The following is a 22,804-nucleotide window of genomic DNA, read 5'->3' as shown; positions in this document are numbered from 1 at the left end:
CTGCATACATAGGACAGAGTCTCACCATGACGTACCACCTCCTGCAAACATAGGAGAGAGTCTCACCATGACGTACCACCTCCTGCATACATATGAATGAGTCTCAGCATGAAGTACCATCTCCTACATACAAAGGAGAGAGTCTTACCATGAAGTACCATCTCCTACATACATAGGAGAGAGTCTCACCATGAATACCACCTCCTGCATACATAGGAGAGAGTCTCAGTATGACGTATGACCTCCTACATACATAGGAGGGAGTCTCACCATGAAGTACTACCTCCAGCATATATAGGAGAGAGTCTCACCCTAAAATGTCTTAAGGTATATTTTACCAGGATGCACAGAATGCTTTGAATCCTGACTAGGGTTGCATATGTGATAATATTTATTTATGAATTTATGTATTTATTTATTTGCCTTTGTTTACCGGGATGATCCAGCTGGGCCAGAAGTGTTCATTTTCAGTGGAGTCCTGGGGAGAAAAGCTCCACATATGACATTTCACATACAATACAGTTTTTACATTAATAAAAACATTTAGTACATATTATTGGCAGCTTATACAATTGGTGAAAAAAAACAGTACACAAGTAATCATTCTCAAATCAAAGATATTATACAAGCAATACAGAGTATATACATGTGAACATTCCATATGAGTAGTTTTCAGCTAGCAAAATTTATATAGGACACTTTATGCAGTGGGTGGAAAGCATATATAGGAATTAATTAGAGACTATGTACTTAACCTTTTCACATCTTTACGAGGTGTAATAGCTGAGTGATAGGCTATATGAGTCTTGTTGCAGGCATCAGAAAAGTCAGTGGATATTGTTGCAGATATAAGTGGTGCTATGATATTAAGGTAGGCTGTGAGAGTACCTGAATGTCTCGCCTGGTTCAATGGTAGGTCTATAAGGGTTAGGAAGAGAAGGAAGCAGACAGGAGGGATCAATGGTAGGACAATGAGGGTTAGTAGAAGAGGGAAGTAGACAGGAGGGGTCAATGGTAGGACAATGAGGGTTAGTAGAAGAGGGAAGTGGACAGGATGGAGAGGTGGAGTAAGTAAAAAGACAGGTGGATGTAAAAGGAGGATGCCAGAGTAGTAGACTGGGGTGAGAATATTTGTGATGGTTACTGAGTGGGTGGATCTAAGTGTTGGGGGGAGGGAGTTCCAAAGTTTTGCAATGGTAAAGGAGTAAAGCATCTGGCCAGATGAAAGTTTGGGTTTTTCTACATTTATGAGCAGTTGGTTGTTGGATTGGAGTGGTCTGTTATGATGGTATAAAGTAAGTATAGAGACAGACCAGGACACATGGATAGATAACAAATGAGTTTGTGAGCTGTAGTTAGTTGGATAAAGGTGAGATAGTTGGGGAGTTCAAACCATTTTAGGTTGCGTAATAAGCAGTGGTGGGATGAGTAGGAGTCATTAGTTACAAACTTAGCAATGTTGTTGTAGCATGAGTCTAGTTTGGACTTTAAAGAGGACTGAATGTTGGTGAGGAGGGGGGGCACCATATAAAAAAGAGGGTAATAGAAAAGAAGAGGCAAGGGAAAGTCAGGCTGATGCACTGAGTAGATGTTTGTGTGAGTAGAGAGTGCCAAGCTTTTGATGTGTCTTTTTGATATTGGACTGGATGTGCAGGTCGAATGTGAGGTTTTCTTCTATGATGATGACACCTAAGAGTTTTGTGCTAGGTACAATGTCAATGGTGGTACCATTTAGGGACTGAATGGTGAAGTTGTCTTTTTGTAGGGGAGTGGACTTTTTGAGGACAAAGATTACTAGTTTGGTTTTGTTGGGGTTCAGGGCAAGATGATTATTCAATGGAGGTGAGAGCATTTTGGGTGAGTTGGTATAGTTCTCAGGAGTTGTTTGCAGTCCAGATGAGGTGGAGTCATCTGCGTACTGGATGACTGAACCTTGAGAGAGTGTGGTGTGGAAGTTATTGATAGATATGCCAAACATTCTTAATAATAGCAGGGAAGCACACCCCTTGAGGGAAGGTGAGGGAAATCATGTACAACAACTGCTACAGGGACATGAGCTTCATCGTTCTTGGGAATGACCTGTTAATGGCAGTATTCCACCCCCACGGACATCGAAGGGTTAACATGTGAAGAATGAGCAGATGGGACCACGTAATGAGGTTTTTGCAATTAATGGCTGGCTCACTTCGAATCTTAGCTTTTCAATGGATCTGTCTGTAAGTACATCCAGTTGTCATGACAATTTAAATAGACTTGATCATTTACTTCTTAAAATTAAGAAGCTGCAGTTAGACCATACTTATTTTAAAGAGTGTCGTAAGTTAAAGTGGTCCCAAAAGGACTCCATTTATGGCAGTTTCTGACTGGCTTGGTGGCCAGTTCTATTTTTCATAAAGACTTATTACAAATGTTTGACCAACACGGCTTTGAATATATGGAGCTTGTCATCAAACATAGTGAGACTTTTATAGACTGTTTAAGCAGGGGAGCAACTGAGCCCAATAAGAAGATTGTTGAAGATACTGTGCATGAAACTAATTTGTTTGATTACAATCGAGTTTTTAAGAGTATCGTACACCAACTTATTAACATCAAGAACAGAAAACTAAAAAAGATTGAAAGGGACAGGTTTGAATACAGTAATAATATCGCATATCCTGAACCACCTAAGTCAAAAAGCTGGGGTGAAAATCAAAACCCAAGGGACATGGGGACGGACCAGGAGATTTTTTTAGATGAGGAAGAATACCCTCACCTGAGACAATCAGAATGCCTCTGGGAGAGGAATCACAGGAAGACTTGCATGCAAGGGGGACGACCTGTGAACAGGGGTCGAGGTGTTTACCTGTCCAACTCGAGAGGGAACTCGAGGGGGAACCTGAGGGGGGATTTTGAGGTCAGAGATGACTTCTGCCAATGTAACTTCAGACTGTTTGATCACGCATCTAAATACTAGAGGGAACCTTAAAGTTTTTAACTTCTCTAGTATGCCTATTGATGTATTGGATTGTGATTTAGTTGCAAGAGGCTTGACTTTTGTGCTTGAGAAAAATTATTGTTGCTGTGTTTTAATAAACCTTGCATCTTTGAAGATATTGCAGTTCCATTGCGTCCTGTGGCCAGTTTTGTTTTTTTGGTTTGTGTGGCTGCGGATTTTAAATGTTTGAAATTCTGTCAAATATTAAAGTTGTGCCAAATGATTTTTATATGTGTGTATGTGTGTGTGTGTTGTTAACTAGTGAAGATCCTTTCCAGTCACAGCTCAGACAAAACAATACAGCAAGTTGCCATTTAGAGATTTAAGTAAACTACTTAACTAATACTGGACAACTAACTTAAACAAACTAGAAGTCTATACAGCAATGAAGTTAACACCTAAGAAGAAGAGGACCAATTCAACATGTTGTCAAAATGCGGTGTTACCTAGCTCATTTGGATGTACTAATTATGAAGTTGTATTATGTCAACGAGCATCACCTGTGGTCCAGGGCTGCAGGTGAGCTTTCAACTTCTTCAAAAGAGTAAGAATCAGGCTGTGAATTCCAAGTAGAAAGATCATGTATGTGGATGAATCTTACAAACACCTAGAGAAATGAGGACATTTAGAGGGAATCAGAACTTGTAATATTTATAATGTATATAAATATATAGATTCACTCGTCCGTCAGTGTGTGTGGGTAGGTGATGATTACAATCCAAGACCTTAGAATGGTGTTAGAGAAGGGAAGTGCTTCCCAATTTAATGTAATATAAAAGGAAGATGTATATTTGTCATATGTGGGAAAATAAAAAGCTATGAGTTATATTTTCTGTCCAGACATCATTCCTCACTGAATTTTATGTGGAAATTCACAACTCACTGAGGCATCCTGTTTCTTTTTAATGAAGTACTTGCATGAAAACCTCTGAACTATTTCCTTACACAGCTTTCTAAGTCAGTGTCTTCCCTTTTTATCTTAAGTTAAAAAAGAAAGATAAACATTGACGTTTTGTAACTCAAAGAACACAAACCTGTTGCATTCTGAGCATCTGCATTATTTCAGATGCATCTAAACCAGGTATGGTCACTGTACTCATGTAACATTGCTCTTGGCATTTCTGCAAAGAACGTTTCATTGGTGCTGTATCTGCAATTCTTAGCTACATTCCAGGGAATTGTGCCTTTTCTGTCTTTCCTCATCATGTGTTTGCTTTGTCAGCAGCTTGCAGCAAAAAAAACAATAATGTAATAAGTACACTTTTTTCTCTGTTCAGATTGTAGTCCTTGCCAGGTGCACTGAACATCACACATACACTGAATTTTTTTGCTTTCTAATTGACCTTTGGCTTTCAGCAACTGTCAGCAAATATCTGAATGTTTTTGGGACACATATTCTATTTTTCTCACTCATCAGCTGATGATTGCCTAAATGTGGTTCACCAGCTCGAGACAAGGTAACACTCTCATCAATTTTCAAGATTAGGTCATGTCCTTCTTTGCATGTGCATTTTAATGCTTCATCAACTAGTTATGAGTTACCAAGTAACTGAGTTACTTAGTTAATTTTAAGATAGATCTACTTACCTCTTGAAGGAAAGATGTACAATCAATACATTTCACTTAGTGTGCCAGTGGAACTGACAGTCATGGGAAAGATTAATCAGTACTTTACCAAAGAAAAGTCATTCACTTGTTTAATGTTAGTGTAACTGACTACAGTTTTAGCATTTAATAAAAGCTCAATCAAGCTAACTTTAATAAAGTATTAGATGTGAATCTGTTAGGATGGATTTAGGCTCTTTTGTTGTTGCAATTAATCCTGTCACTGGAGAAGTAATTAACGGTTTGCAACGTTTCCATTATTTTCTTGTCTAACTTGAAGCAGACAAGTAACGAGTGAACTAGATTTACCAAATCTGCCAAAAACTGAAAGTACAGGCTTTTTAATGCATGTTATTTGTGCATACAAATAAATATACACATACAGTGCAGGCTTTTTAATATATTATCTAGACATACAGATGAATAAGCACATGCATGCAAGTATTTTAATACATGTTATTCACACACACAGAAATGGGTAAACACATACAGTGTAAACTTTTTAATACATGTTATTTACACACAGAAATGAGTAAACACATACAGTGTAAACTTTTTAATACATGTTATTTACACACAGAAATGAGTAAACACATACAGTGTAAACTTTTTAATACATGCTATTTACACACAGAAATGAGTAAACACATACAGTGTAAACTTTTAAATACATGTTATTTACACACAGAAATGAGTAAACACATACAGTGTAAACTTTTTAATACATGCTATTTACACACAGAAATGAGTAAACACATACAGTGTAAACTTTTTAATACATGTTATTTATACACAGAAATGAGTAAACACATACAGTGTAAACTTTTTAATGCATGTTATTTACACACAGAAATGAGTAAACACATACAGTGCAAACTTTTTAATACTTGTCATTTACACACAGAAATGAGTAAACACATACAGTGTAAACTTTTTAATACATGTTATTTACACACACAGAAACAAGTAAACACATACAGTATAAACTTTTTAATACATGTTATTTGCTCATATAAATAAACATAATGTAAGTTTTTTGATACATTAATTGCTAATACAAATGAATAAACACATGCAGTGCAGGTGTTTTAATGCACGTTGTTTGCTGATACAAATAAATAAACATGCAGTGCAGACGTTTTCATACATGTTATTTGCTCATATAATCATATGCAGTACAGGACTTTTTATATTTTGATTGCTCATATGAATCTATAAACATATGCAATGCAGATTTTTAATGCATGTTATTTGAACATACAAATGAATAAACACATACAGTAATCAGAATAAAACAAGTGGAAATGTAATCTAATGAGATGTGTGATGTAAGGTATTGCCAGCTATGCCAGGAGAAGTAGGGCATTGGATTTGTAACATATGCCAGCATAGCTAGCTGAAGCATAGTAAAGAATTATGTCTTTAGTATATCAAACTGAGTTGTACAGATGCTTGTTTTGAAAAATGTATTTGTAAAGCTGCTTGTGTTAAAAATGTACCAACAGTGGATCCTGCTGGACAGAAAAGAAATATACCTGTATGTCAGACAGTATTGTAATTGTTGAAATGAATATATTGCAACAAAGGATACTGGAAGAGAGAGGTAAATCTCAGTCCAGCTAACTTTGAGAAACAGTCTAAAAGTAAATTACCTGGTTTATGCCATAAAGATTGTTGCTTACAATTTAGATTGCAGCCAGAGACAAAATGTCTATGAAAACCAGGACTAGAAATCTTACATTATCACCCTTAGGGTTAAACTAATTACTACCCTGTAAGGGTGGATGTTTTTGAAATAATTTTATAGCTTCCAGATGTTACAACACATCTTACCAAAACTCTTTGTGGGTGTGTACAGTAACACATACATGCTAGATTCTGGTTCAGTTTCTAGTAAAGGAGTAGTATGAAAACTAGAAGTCAGAGAACCAGATGTATGTGATGTCATTCTGTAATCCAGCACTGAAATGATTTTTTAATACTAGATGGGACAGAAGTCTCAGGACAATCTGTTTGTGAAGCCTGAGAAGAAGGAAAACTACTCACCCACTTCATCTTGCCTTGCTCTAGTAAATGAACTGTGGGACAGTAATTCTTTAGATCAGTCAGGAAAATATAATGAGATTAGTTAAGTAATGTTTTTCTATATCTGTGTGAATCTATCCATCTTTGTTATTTTTAATATTTCCTGTGATTGAAAAGCTGGTGTTTATTGTAAATAGATATTTAGTATATTCATGTTCTTTTACTATTTATTATTAAATATATTTAAACTTTTCATTGTGGCTGGTCTTTTAGAGAATATTTCAACATTTGAAAATACTTGTACTTATTTGATGACACTATGGCCACTCCTGAAAGCCTTGCTGCATTGGTCAAACACTACCATTTGTATTAGTACTAATTTTACTCAGTATAATTGGGTACTCTTGTAAGAGCCTTAGAGTAGCTGGCTTTGGAGTGTTCTGGTGGCAGTATCTACCTTATAGTCTAGGCAGAGGGGCCACAGCTGGTAAATGTATGTCAGCCCCTCCGAGGTGTGTGTATGAGGGTGAAAGCACAAACAGCCACTGAAGACGACCACTGGTAGTGCGGAAAAATATACTGACTTTATTGAAAAAATGACTAAGCGCTTTCACCAGTTAATACTGGCTTCTTCAGAGTCATGAGGAGTCATGAGAGTTCATAGAGGGGGTGGTGGAGGACTTTGCTTGGAACACTCAGCTTATTGCTCAACTCTACAGCTATGTTCAGTGTGGAGTCTGATTTGGGGCCTGCTGAGAGAGACAGAAACCCAGCCCCAGGATGGGAGTGTGTTCCCTGTGTGATCTTAAGGGAAATTGTGATTGGTGCAGACAGCTGCATCTAAAAATACTGTGTGTGTGTATATTTTTGTTCTAAGTGAATGTCCCTCACCAGTGTCAGTGCTGAGGACTGGGGCTCCCTGATTACTGGCCCAGAAAAAGGACATCACAAGCTGCATTCCATGTTTGCATTTTTATATTTCCTTTTATCCTTTTAAGACCATTTGGTTCATTAAACCTAGAGCTTCATAATGCCAAAAATGTACTCTTGAAACAATACCCCCTGAATACAGCTGAATTCATGACTAGACTTCAGCCATCCAACTTAAGTAAACGCTCGTGTTTATCCAGATCCATGCATCCACAACCCATTTTTTGCACATGGGCTCTGAGTGCCACTTCAACGGTTACAATCATCTAGAGGCAATGTTCACACCACTAGGTTCCCAGCCCTGCCAGCAATTCCTGTTGATGATTATTCTCATACCAAAACAAAAAACATGATACAAGATGGAATGTTTGACCTCCATTAGTTTCTGGCTTGCTTACCTTAGAAAGCTGCTAATTTCCTTAAACAAATTAATTCTTAGTTTTAAGTATTAAATGCTTCATTCCACAGCTGAAGTTCTGAAGCACAAAATGCATACACCATCATGATTGTGGAACTGTTTTCACACACACATATATATATATATATATATATATATATATATATATATATATATATATATATATATATTCAAAGTCAGCATGTTATAACGAAGCCTGATAACTATTGTAACACTTGCACAGGGATTCTATGTCTACACTCACACATGGCCACACTCATACACAGAGTCTCTATTTACAATCACACACCACACACACACACACACACACACACACACACACACACACACACACACACACACACACACACATACACACACACAGTATTCCTACCCACACTCACAGTGCAACTATTTCTACACACACACACACACACACACAGTATCCCTACCCACATTCACAGTGCATCTATTTCTATACACACACACACACAGCGGCCCTATCCACACTTACACACAGTGTATCGATATCTACATCCACACACACAGTCACTGCCCATGTTCACACACAATGCATCTATTTCTCCACTTACACACACACAGCATCCCTACCCATACTCGCACACAGTGCATCTATTTCTCCACACACACACACACACACACACACACACACACACACACACAGACACCATACCTATCTACACTGACACAAAGTCCATCTATTTCTGCACTCACGCACTCACAGCATCCTTACCCACATTCACACACAGTGTATCTATTTCTACACTCAGATACATCCCTACCCCACACTTACACACAGTGGCACTATTACTACAGACATGCAGCATCCCTACCCACACTCATACACACAGCATCCGTGTCCACACTAACAAACAGTGCATCTGTTGCTATACACACACACACACACACACACACACACACACACACACACACACACACACACACACAGCATCCCTCCCTACACTCTTGCACAGTGCATCTATTTCTACACTCACATGCACACAGCATCAATACCCATAGTCACACATAACACATCCATTTCTACACTCACACATGGAGCATCCCTATCCAGACTCATACACAGTGTAACCATTTGTTCACTCAGACACAGCATCACCACCCATGCTCATACACAGTGCATCTATTTCTCCACTCACACTCAGCACCCCTATCCACACTCACATACAGTGTAGCCATTTCTACACTAAGACACAGCATCACCACCCACACTCAGACACAGTGCATCTATTTCTCCATTCACACACAGAGCATCCCTACCCAAACTCACACAAGATCATAGGAAGTTACTAGGCTATTGTCCCTAAGGCCCTTATAAGTCTAGCCAAGTGTTTGCACCATGTTTAGACAAGTCAGCACCCAAAGCCCTTGTCCAGCATGGACGCAGGTGGAATCTCAGGGATGTATTTTTCTGTTTCCCATCCAGTTATCCAGGTTGCACTTAAAAAGGGACAATGGGGAACTCTGCTTGATATGGAGAGGGAGTCTATCCCACAGATGGGGGAGTCTCTGGGACACAAATCTGTCCCACCAACAAGTCCTATTGATGTCACAGACCAGGTTGAGGCCACAGTTCCTTGCGTGCAGCTTGACTTTTGTATATGCAGCAGTCCCATCAAGGCGGGGTCTGAGATTGTTTTGTATGCCAGACAGAGGTCACCTCTGAGGAGTCTGTATGAAACTGAGTAGAGGGACAGGGCTTTTAGCCTATCTGTGTAGGAAAGATGTTTGAGGCCCTGGATTCTCCAGGTGAGGAATCTCTGTGGTCTCTCCAGCTGCTGCATGTGCTTTATGAGGTACATGCAAAAGGGGGTGTTGTACTCAATAATTTGCCTTATAAGGGAAGAATACAGGGATGTTATGACCACCTTGTCCCTGGATGAGATACCCTTACTAATGAGGTGGGCCATGTAGAAAGCTTTCCGTACAATGGAAGCAACATGGTGGACAAAAGTCAGGTTGATATCAACCTGGGTGCCAAAATCCCTCAATACTGATTGTGTACTTAGGACATTGTTATAACTGTGATAATATGTGGGGACGCCACTCGCCCCAAAGGCGATGATGATGCATTTTTTGGCATTCAGCTTGAGGCCATGTTTCTGGCAACAGTCATTTGTTTGGGTGAAACCCTCTTGGAGGATGTCCACATCACTTGGGGAAGTGATGACTGTGCCCAGCTTGCAGTCATCTGCAAACTTGGTCAGCCATAGCCCACTGGTTTTGGCCTGCACCTCAGAGAAGTATATTCCAAATAACAGAGGTCCAGGACTGATCCCTGATGTATGCTGATCATTACAGGTCTAGTGCTTGAGGTGGCTTCCCCTATTTTAATTATGTGGGTTCTATTATTGAGCCAGTTTCCTACCCATCTGGTAACATATGGATTGATGTCTAGTTGAGAGAGTTTATCTAGTATGCCTGAGTGGGGAATAGTGTCGAAGGCTTTGGCCTTGGAAAGGTAGGCTGTGTGCATCATCTTCCCCTCGTCCATGGCTTTGCTGACTGTCTCAAAGAAGTCAATCAGATTTAATAGACATGACCTCCACTTGACAAAGCCAAACTGTGTGAGATCAAGTGTTTTGAGGTTGCCAGTGTCCCTATTAATGACGTCCATGATAATCCGTTCCATGACTTTGCAGATCAGGCTAGTTAGGTGGATGGGTCAATAATTTCCTGGATCAGTAAACGCTCCACCTTTGAGTAAAGGGATGGCAGTGGCTGTCCTCCACTCAGCTGGAACAAAGCCAGTACTCAGGCTTTGGTTGAATATGTTGCCTAATGGTGCTGCAAGTTCATGCCTGAGTTCATGTAGGATGCAGCCTGGGATGCTATCGAGTCCCATGAAGGCTGTATTTTTTGCCTTTGAGAGGGCAGTGATGACCTGTTCCCTAGAGATAAAGGGAGGGGGGCAGGTACTGGGGATGTCCTGATTTACTGATGGGGCAGACAGGGGGTGATGTTTTCACTAAATCTGTCATCCAGGAGCTTGGCTATATCTACAGCATTTGTATATGTGGTGTCCTTGACCACCAGTTCTATTTCTACACTCCGACGCTTGGCATCCCTACCTACACTTACACACAAACACACACACACACACACACACACACACACACACACACACACACACACACACACACACACACACACACACACACACACACACACACACACACAGCATCCCTACCTACACTTACACACAGTGTATCTATTTCAACACACACACACACACACAGCATCCCTACTCACAATCACACACAGCGGATCTATTTCTACACACTTACGTGCACTTAGTGGATTTATTTCTACACTAATACACACAGCAACCCTATCTACACTTGCACACAGTCCATCTATTTATACACTCACATACATACACACAACATCCCTACCCACACTCACACACAGTGCAACTATTTCTGCACACACAGGCTTTATTTCTTACACTTGCACACACAGCATCCGTATCAACACTAACAAAAAGTGCATCTATTTCTACACACACACACACACACACACACACACACACACACACACACACACACACACACACACACACACACACAGCATCTCTCTCTCTACACTGATACACTGTGCATGTATTTCTACACTCACAGACACATGGCATCCCTACTTACACTCACACACAGTGTATCTATTTCTACACTCATGGACACAGCATCCCCTATCCACCCTAACAAAGAGTGCATCTATTTCTGCAAACACACATACACACACACACACACACACACACACACACACACACACACACACACACACACACACACACACAGTGTATCTATTTCTACACTCACACACAGCATCCCTACCTACTCACACACAGTGCATCCATTTCTACACACACACACACACACACACACACACACACACACACACACACACACACACACACACACACACACACACACACACAGCAACCCTCCCTACAATCACACACAGCGGATCTATTTCTACACACTCACGTGCACACAGTGGATTTATTTCTACAAAAATACACACAGCAACCCTATCTACACTTGCACACAGTCCATCTATTTATACACTCACATACATACACACAGCATCCCTACCCACACTCACACACAGTGCAACTATTTCTGCACACACAGCATCCCTACTGCACTCACACACACTGGCTTTATTTCTACACTCAGACACACAGCATCCATATCAACACTAACAAAAAGTGCATCTATTTCTACACACACACACACACACACACACACACACACACACACACACACACACACACACACACACAGCATCTCTCTCTCTACACTGATACACTGTGCATGTATTTCTACACTCGCACACACAGCATCCCTATCCACCCTAACAAAGAGTGCATCTATTTCTGCACACACACACACACACACACACACACACACACACACACACACACACACACACACACACACACACACACACAGCATCCCTATCCACACTTACACACACAATGTAACTATTTCTACACTCACAAACAGCATTACCACCCACGCTCACACACTTGGCATCCCTGTCCACACTCACGCACAGTGCGTATATTTACACACACACACACACACACACACACACACACACCATCCCTACCCCCACATTCACACACAGTCTATTTCTACATGCACACAGACAGCACCCCCCTACCCATACTCACACAAAGTGGATTTATTTCTGTACTAACATACACAGCACCCGTATCCACACTAACAAACAGTGCACCTATTTCCACACACACACACACACACACACACACACACACACACACACACACACACACACACACACACACGCGCACACACACACACACACACACACACACACACACACACACACACACACACACACACACACACACACACACACGCACGCACACACACATACACGCGCGCACACACACACACCATGCCTACCAACACTCACACACAGTGTATCTATTTCTACACTCGCACACAGCATACCTACCAACACACACAAACAGAGCATCTATTTCTATACTCACACACAGCATCCCTACCCACACTCACACAGAGTGTATCTATTTCAACACTCACACACACAGCATCCCTATGCACAATAATAAACAGTGCATCTATTTCTACACACACACAGACAACATCCCTGTCCACACTGTCATACAGTGCATCTATTTCTACACACAGACGCACACACAGTCACCAAGGCCATTGATGAGGGTAAGGTGGTTCACACAGCCTATCTAGACCTGGCAAAAGCCTTTGACACAATACCCCACTCGGGCATCGCAGACAAACTCTCTAGCCTAAATATAAACCCCTATGTCATAAGATGGGTTGCAAACTGGCTCAAGGACAGAACCCACATGGTTAGAATTGCTGGAGCCATGTCAGACTCTAAACCAGTTACAAGTGGCATCCCACAGGGCTCAGTCCTGGGACCTCTCTTATTCGGAATATATTTTTCTGGGGTACAGGCTAACACGGGAAGACTGTGGCTGACTAAGTTCGCAGATGACTGCAAACTGGGCGCCATAACTGACTCTCCAGTTGACACAAGCATCCTCTAAAAGGGTCTCAGAGACAGAAAACTGGTGCCAGAGCCATGGCCTTAAACTAAACGCCAAAAAGTGTATAGTTATACCCTTTAGCAAAAACAAAGTGCCCACAAATTACCACATAGGAGGTAATCCATTAAGTACAGAAGAAGTAATTAGGGACCTGGGGACCCAAGTTGATAGTAACCTCTCCTTTGACAACCACATTGCCAAAGTGGTGAGAAAGACCTTCTATATAGCCCACCTTATCATGAAAGGATTCACGTCTAGATCAAGGGCGGTCATTGTGCCCCTTTACTCATCCCTCATCAGGCCCATAATTGAGTACAATGCCCCATTTGGGATGTACCTTACCCGACACATGCAGTAACTAGAAAGACCCCAAAAGTACCTCACTAAGAGGATCAAGGGACTCAAACAGATGCCATATGCTGCTCGGCTAAAGAAACTCCAGCTCTACTCAGTTGCATACCGCCTACTCAGAGGCGATCTATGCCTGACGTACAAAGCCATGTCCAACCCGGAATTAATGGACATGCTCTACCTCAGAAAATCCAAATCCCTTAAAGCTATGCGATCGAGTGACTTAAACCTCAGCACAGAAATAAATAGGACATGCTGGAGGGACAGATTCATAACCAGAGGCTCCCTTCACTCTGGAATAGAATCCCAGTCCATGTTAGGCAGAGCCCTTCACTGACTCTCTTCAAGAAAAATCTTGACGAGTGGATGGGAGATCATAGGTTTACCCTGGGGATCACTTCTGTGTCACTACTAGACAGAGGCACAGTAAACACAACCTTAGAAAGGGCACAGTAAACTCATTCCAAGGGGTGGCGAAAGCCAAACACACTCTGGCTAGGCTTGTAAATGCCCTAAGGCAGATAGCCTAGTATGAACCTATGAACCTGTGAACAGCATCCCAACCCACACTAACAAACAGTGCATCTATTTCTATGCACACACACACACACACACACACACACACACACACACACACACACACACACACAAACACCATCCATATCCACACTCACATACTGTGCATTTATTTGTAAACTCACACACAGCATCCCTATCCACACTCACACACAGTGCATCTATTTATGCACGCACATACACACAACCCTTCCCACAATCACTCACAATGCATCTACTTCTACACTCACACACAGCATCTCTACCCACACTCACACACATTGCATCTATTTACACACACACACACACACACACACACACACACACACACACACACACACACACACACACACACACACACACACACAGCATCCCTACCCACACTCACATGCAGTGCATCCATTTCTGTACTCACCCAAATACCAAGCATCCCTACCAACATTAACACACAGTGCATGTATTTCTGCAAACATACAGACACACAAACAGCAACCCTACCCACATTCACACAAAGTTTATCTAGTTCTACACTTATTAAAACACAGCACCCCTACACCACTCTCACACACAGTGGATCTATTTCTATACACACGCGCGCACACACACACACCATCCATACCCACACTCACACACAGTACCTCTATTTCTACACACACACACACAATATCACTACCTACACTCACGCACAGTCATCTAGTTTTACACTCATGCACCCAGCATCCCTACCCACTCTCACAAACAGTGTTATCTATTTCCACACACACACACACACACACACACACACACACACACACACACACACACACACCCTATCAATACCCACATTCAGACACAGTGCATATATTTCTACACACACACCGCATCAATACCCACACTCAGATGGTGCATATATTTCTACACACACACACACACACACACACACACACACACACACACACACCGCATCAATACCCACACTCAGACACAGTACATATATTTCTACACACACACACTCACATGCACAGCATCACTACCCACACTCACACACACTATCTTTTTCTACAGAACCTGTCTGCCAACAGGTTAGATATGTCCACAGGCTCAGTATATGTGGTATCATTAACTAGCAGTTTGGCACAAGTCTGGGCCTTTCCTTTTAGGTTATGGATGAAACTAAAGAATGCCTTGTGGTTGTCCCTTATTGCGGGAGCTAGTTTGGATTTGGACTACACTAGTGTGTTTTAAATAATCCTTAATGTACTATTGATAAAAGAAGGCTAAATAATGTTTTTATTTCTGCTATTGCATGATTAGCCTAATTTTGTGTATTTATTACCCAGTATTTTCTGCTCTGCTTAATACTGCCCACATCTCATTTGCAGAGGTTCCACTCTCCTCAACCTAATATCTATATCTCTGCTCCCTTTTATAGTGTTTAAATATACCTGATGCATTTTTTTTACTGAAAATATAACTCAGCTTCTTTGTCTCTCCCTAGGGACTGTACTCTGCGATATCTGAAGCTGTGGTGGTCTGCTACGTGCCCCACCATCTTCCACTTCAGAGCTGCACTACTTATTAAAATCAGTAGGTGTTTTCTTTTCATTAAAGTATCTTACTTGTTGTTCTGAGTGAATAGTGTGCATGAACGCTAAGGTCTGCCATAGCCCCCCCCCTTTTTCTTTGCAACTGACTTAAAATTAACAGCATCCCTTAATTAACAGTTGACCCTGACCTTCCTCCTGATTTACTGTTAGCTACTGCCCATAAAACTCACAGTGTTGTTGCCAATCACAGTTAAATATAGTCGCACTTTAACCAGTACCTTACCTACTCTAGTTCACTGTTTCAGTTCTTTGCTGAGTTCCTAACCTTGTGGAGTAAAATTCAGCCCACTACGTTTGCCATCGCTATTGCTCGGGCTCACCTCGCTTCCTACCCTGCCCCTTTATCCCACTCGCCCTGCCTATACCCCAATTTATTCATAATCACAATCACCTGACTTCCCTAACACCTCCCACCAAACTATCGCATCATCCTCCAACCACTCCCCCATCTTTACTTTCACCACCTGCTCCTTAATTTGTTCTGTGGTGCTCTGCTATATCACACTCCTTTCTTCCTCTAATAACTCCCAAACCAGATAACTTAACTCCACATATACTACCACTACCTCCTTCAACTCTCACCATGCTTGCACCTTCATTTTCTTAGCAGTTCTCCTCTCCCTAGGCTACCATTTAACTTCCTACCACTCCACTATCAGTAACCACAATCACCTAAACTCCCCCACAGTAACCTATTCAAACACTCAGCACCATAATCACATATACATTTCACCAACCATCTTTAACCACGCCCCCTTTGATCTCACCAAGCTCACCTACAAAGAAATTAATTATAAAAAACTACCCAGTTTACTCAAACACCATGTGATCACCAATTACCTACACACACTGACCACAAAAACTACCCAATTTACTCAAACACCACATGATCGCCAATTACCTGCACACACTGACCACAAAAACTACCCAGTTTACTCAAACACCACATGATCGCCAATTACCTGCACACACTGACCACAAAATCTACCCAATTTACTCAAACACCACGTGATCGCCAATTACCTGCACACACTGACCACAAAAACTACCCAATTTACTCACACACCACATGATCGCCAATTACCTGCACACACTGACCACTGCTACCAACCGACTTTTACTCATTGGCGACATCCACCCTAACCCAGGCCCCTCCACTACTACACCCACTGCTACAAACCTACATGGACCAAGCAAAAATCCTCTGACCTCTTAATACTCAGTATAAACATCCGCAGCATCATGAATAAAACTGAAGAGCTACATGCCTCTATATCCTTGTATAACCCTGACATTGTACTCCTAACCAAGACCTGGCTCAAGCCCCACATCAAAGATACCACCATAGCCCCTCCTGGCTACAACATCCTTAGATGTGATCGAATGGCAAAAAGAGGTGAGGGCATTGCCCTACTTTACAGGCACGACCTTACTCTTCAACAATTAAGTAAAGATATCCCCACTTTTGGCTAGGCAGAAATCCTGTTTGCAAATATAAAATTAAACCAGCAGAAACAACTTAACATTATAGGTGTCTATTTACCACCAGGTGACAATATTGCCACTTTAGAGTCCATTTTACATTAGATTTCCACTAGACTCCCTCAGGAGGCAGTTATCCTGGGAGACTTCAACACTGATTGGGCCTCTATTATGGCATCCCACCCTAAGTACCACTTAAACCTATTTAACTTCACACAGCTTATCCAAACCCCCACCCATATAGACAAATCCATCAAAAAGGAATCCATATTAGACTGGATCCTGACCAGCAAACCTTCATCTGCCAATATAGCTGGTACGCTACCCGACTCCCTCAGTGATCACCTACCCACATTCATACTAAGACAGCACAGACAGCCCATAAAACCCCCGAAAAATTTCCTACCAGACCAATTCATCAACACCTTAAAAAAAAAAAATTGGTACGGCCCAACAATGTATAATTCATACTAAAACAAACCCAGCCCCCTGGATCTCGAAGGACACAAGATCCCTGCTCAAATGAGACATAGCTTGGGCAACCTGGTGTACCAATAAAACAAGTACTAATTGACAACACTTCCTAGAGCTTAGAAACAAAGCAAAAAGCAAATACATAATGGCAACAAAGTTATTATATCCAGCTACAAAAAACTCGCTACAACAATCCACAAAAATTCTGGTCCACAGTTTACCACATTGTCCAACCAGGCAAAATCACCTCCCCATACCTTAACATTGAGGGTGATAACAATGATATTGCCACCTAGTCTGACTATTTCACCTCTTCCATCCAAAAGTTATTCAGCAATTTCCCCACTACTACTACAAATATCCCCAAAATATAAAACTGTCACCATAAGACCAACACCCAATTCTTTCTCAAACTAGTTCCAACTGACCTAATTCAAAAACACCTTGCCAAATTGAAATCCACTACTCTCACTGCTGATAAACTCCCCACTGATTACCTCAAGATTGCCACCTCTGCCATCGCCTACCCTATTTCCATACTCATCAAGAGATCTATAGCTGAACATACTGTCCCTCTCTCTGGAAAATGTTTTACATCGTCCCCTATGCAAAGGTGGATCCTCAACAGAACTTAGCAATTATTGACCCATAGCTATATCATCTCCCCTATCAAAAATCTTAGAAATACCTCACTAAAAGAATCACAGGCCTAAAGCAGATGCCCTATGCTGACCGCCTTAAAAAACTCCAGCTATACTCTGTCACATATCGTCTTCTCAGAGGCGATCTCTGCTTAACATACAAGGCCATGTCAAACCCAGAGCTGTTGAACATGCTACACTTAAAGAAATCCCAATCACTCAGAGCCACACTCTCCGGGGATCTAAACCTTGTCATCACAATAAACAAAACATGCTGGAGGGATAGGTTCCTGACCCAGAGACTCCCCAGACTCTGGAATAGATTGCCCATACATGTCAAGCAGAGTGCCTCTCTGGCCCTCTTCAAAAGGAACCTTGATGATTGGATGGGAGAAAGGAAATTCACCCCGGGGATCATGCCAGTTGCCCTGCTAGATAGGGGTCCAGGGAAGTAAATAGTGTGGGAAGAAATAGCCAGGGAATTGTTATGGCTAGGCTTCTATAGGCCCTAGGGCTGATAGCCTAGTACCAACCTATAAACCTATGAAAAATGTGAACACACCCAACTACTGAATCATCTTTTTCAATATAAACTGCTAGGAAATTCTCAACATGGATTTTGGCCTAAACATAGTAGCACCTCTGTGCTTGTATCCTTTACTGAGCATGTCAACCAACAAAGAAATCTCGGTAACTTAGTACCTGTTGCCTTCCAAGCCCTGTTAAAGGGATTTGACACGGTACCCCCTGCAAGTTACTAACAACTCTCTTTGAGCTCAATCTGAATAACTCCTCTCTACTGTGGTTTAAAAATTATATGTCCCTCCGGCAACAAGCTGTTAAATGGCATAACTCTCTCTCCCCTCTCCTTCCAGTGGGGCAAGGTGTTCAGCAAAGATCCATTATTGGTCCCTTACTGTTTTCCATCTTTACCAATAACCTCCCCTCAGCTACCCAACAAACTAATATAGTACAGTACGCTGATGACACCACCTTTATTTGCTCACCCCCTTCTCTACAATTACTCCAAGATATAACCCAGGAAGCCTTCACTACTATAGAAAAATGGCTAAATTCCTCCCAAATCATACTAAACTCATCGAAGACCCAACTCATGATCTTCCACCCATCCAGACCTTTCACCCCTACCTTGCCATTCGCAATAACATCGTCCAACAATACCCTTATCACACCAGTAACCCAAGCCAAGCTACTAGGTGTAACTACTGACCAAAACCTAAAATTTGACAAACATATAGCACTAACAATTGCCAAAGTTCATAAATAATTAGGTTCACTCTACCGCTGCAAGAGCTTCCTCACACAGGAATCTCAAATCACTATCTCTCGTACCCATCTACTCTCCACCTTACTATACGCTTCCCCAGTTCTAACTAACCTAATCAAATCTGACCTTCAGAACTGCCTGCTGCAATAACATCTCAAAATTTGCAACCAGTTCTAAGTTTCTTTCTCATCACTGCCTCTCCCTCAAACAACTAGGATGGTTAGAACTCCCTAACCTACTAAAATACAATCAACGTCTCCTGACCTATCAAGTGCTATACCAACCAAATAAAATACCTGCCCTCTCTGGTCTGCTCACCTTCCATAATACTGCATGGCAGCTAAGACCCTACTGACTGTTACCAATTGCTTACATAGCTCAGGCCAATCTCTTTATTTTATGCAGTTGCTAAGGCCTGGAAATATCTACCCCCTGACATTAGATGTCTAAATAGTAAACATACTTTCAAATCCCTACTAAAAGATCTCCTATTCAAAACTTGGATATGTTCCTGTACAGAACCAGACTAATTTCACCTATTCCTGACTTTCAACATCCCTAGATCACAGGTGTACTGTGTATAGTACTGTGAACCAGATGTTTAGGCCACCTTTATAGTTATGATTTCTAGTTTATGACCCTGTTTGTCTATGGAAACTTCTTTTTGAATTTATGTTCAAGCAACTCTGTATTTGTTGTATAATATCTTGTTTGTTTCTCAATATTCTAACCACTGCATGCTGCATCAATTGTAAAACTATGATTTTTACTCCTTTTATATGTTCTATGCTCTTTGTACAAAATAGCTATGTTTATATCATTTTTTTTAATTATTTTTATTATTTTTTATCATTTTTTATTATGTAATTGGAGCTTTTCTCTCTGGGCCTCTGCTGACAATGGTACCTTGTGTCCAGTCGGACTAACCAAGCAAATGGAAAATAAAATAAAATAAAATAAATAATTTGTAGTTTGCTTTGGAGGACTTTAGCTTAAACAAGCAAATAAGACTTCTTTTGAAGAGGGAGTGTTTCCAGTTTAGGGCTCGCTCCCACTTACTCTTAGACAGCAATTTCTTGCACTTTTTGTAAAGCCTGTTAAAGCCAGTTGTCCACCAGGAAGGTTTTCTCTTACTTGAGGAGCTTGTTTTGGTCCTATGAGGTATGGCTGAGTCAATGTAGTTATACAGGTGTTTGTATAAAGCATTCGTGTAGAACTCTGCATAGTTGCCAGCTCCATCTGAGAGCGGAGGTGCAGTGAAGCTATTTATACCATCCTGTAAGAGGTTACAATCTGCTTTGGAGAAGTGTTTTAGTTTAGTTGCTGCTGGAGAGGTCAGGTGTGTTAGTTGCTTTGAATGAGACTGATTTGTGGTCCGATCTCACCAGGGAAGACCTCACAGCGGGGGTGTTACAGTGGTCCCAATATTGGTAAACACCAGATCCAGGATGTTTCCACCCCTTGTGGAGGTGTGAACCACCTAGTCCAGGGCACTGGAGTTATTGATGTCGAGGAACCTTTTGCAAGTGAATTTGATCACGAGTAATTTAGCCAGTCAATGGCTGGCTAGTTAAAGTTGTCCAACACCATGGTGTTCAGATGTATCTTGACAAACTCAAGTAGATCCAGATAGGCAGAGTGGGTGTCCTGATTCATGGAGGGGGTCCTGTAACTGGCAGTGACTTGAGTAGGAATCCTACTAACAGTTAATTGCACCTGAAGTATTTATTTTATTTTATATTTGTTAACCGGGTTAGTCGGTCTGAGCTGAAGTAGCCCTTTTTCAGTGGAGGCCTGGGGAGAATAGCTCCAGTACATTAAAATACAGTAGAGTTTACCAAAGCAAAATTACATATATGTTTCAGAGGCAATATTTCAATAAGATAATCAAAGTTTTTAGACACAAACAAAAATGACTTACAAGTCATGATTTCTATGATGACAGTGAGAGTAAGGACCTGTTCTTACAGTTTTGTAGTGATATTTCATTTTTGGCCTATGTTACTGTCAGGTGTAGACAACAAAAGATAATTCAGAGAAAATAGGTTGGGTTAGAAGCATAAGTTTGAAGCTTAAATAAAATGTTTGAGGATGGAGAGATGAGAATGGATAGAGGATGCTAATATTAAGAAAGTAGAAAATCTTTGAGGATGGAGAGATGACGAGGGATAGAGGATGCTAATATTAAGAGAGTAGAAGATGAGAAAAAAGTTTATGGTTATGGTCTAATAATGGGCAGTTTGGTGAATGGGAGGCAGTTTATGGAGGGTGAGTGCTGGGGCAAAACCAGAGAGATTTCAGATGTTCTTTAGCAGATGCTTTGAATTGTTTACGATGAGATAGTAATCTAGTTTCAAGGTGAAGTTGGTTCCATGCTGTGGTTGCAGGATAGCTATAGAGGTTACATCCAATGCTAGTTTTAGGTTTATAGACAAGTAATAAACTTGGTCTGAGCTATGGGGTGACCTAGCTGGTGAGTAGTGGGTTATGTAGGAGGATATGTTTGGGTAATGAAGGATAGAGTGTATAATCTGAAGCTGTGACAGAAGGAGGAGGTTTGGTAACTCCAGCTAGTTTAATACTTTAAGTGAGATGCAGTGATGGGTATGTTGTGCAGCAAATCCAGCTCCCTTGTTATAGGCTGAGTCTAGTTTTGCTAGGAGTGTGGTATTAAAGTTTGTAAATATTTGGGATCCATATAGTAGACTGGGTAGGAGATAGGTGTGAGATACAGTTACTTTTGCATTAGAGGTGAGGTGCTTTTTGTTTCGGTATAGAAGGCCTAGTTTCTGATGAGTTTCCTGATGCAGTTGTTGATGTGTATATGGAATTTAATTTGGTCATCTATAGTGACACCTAAGAGTTTAGTGCTGGGTTCAGCTTCTATT

Source organism: Protopterus annectens, chromosome 9.part0, assembly GCF_019279795.1.
Source record: "Protopterus annectens isolate FY-2018-M chromosome 9.part0, PAN1.0, whole genome shotgun sequence".
Taxonomy (NCBI): Eukaryota; Metazoa; Chordata; order Ceratodontiformes; family Protopteridae; genus Protopterus; species Protopterus annectens.
The sequence above is the reverse complement of the archived record's forward strand: the minus strand, read 5'-3'. Positions refer to the sequence as shown.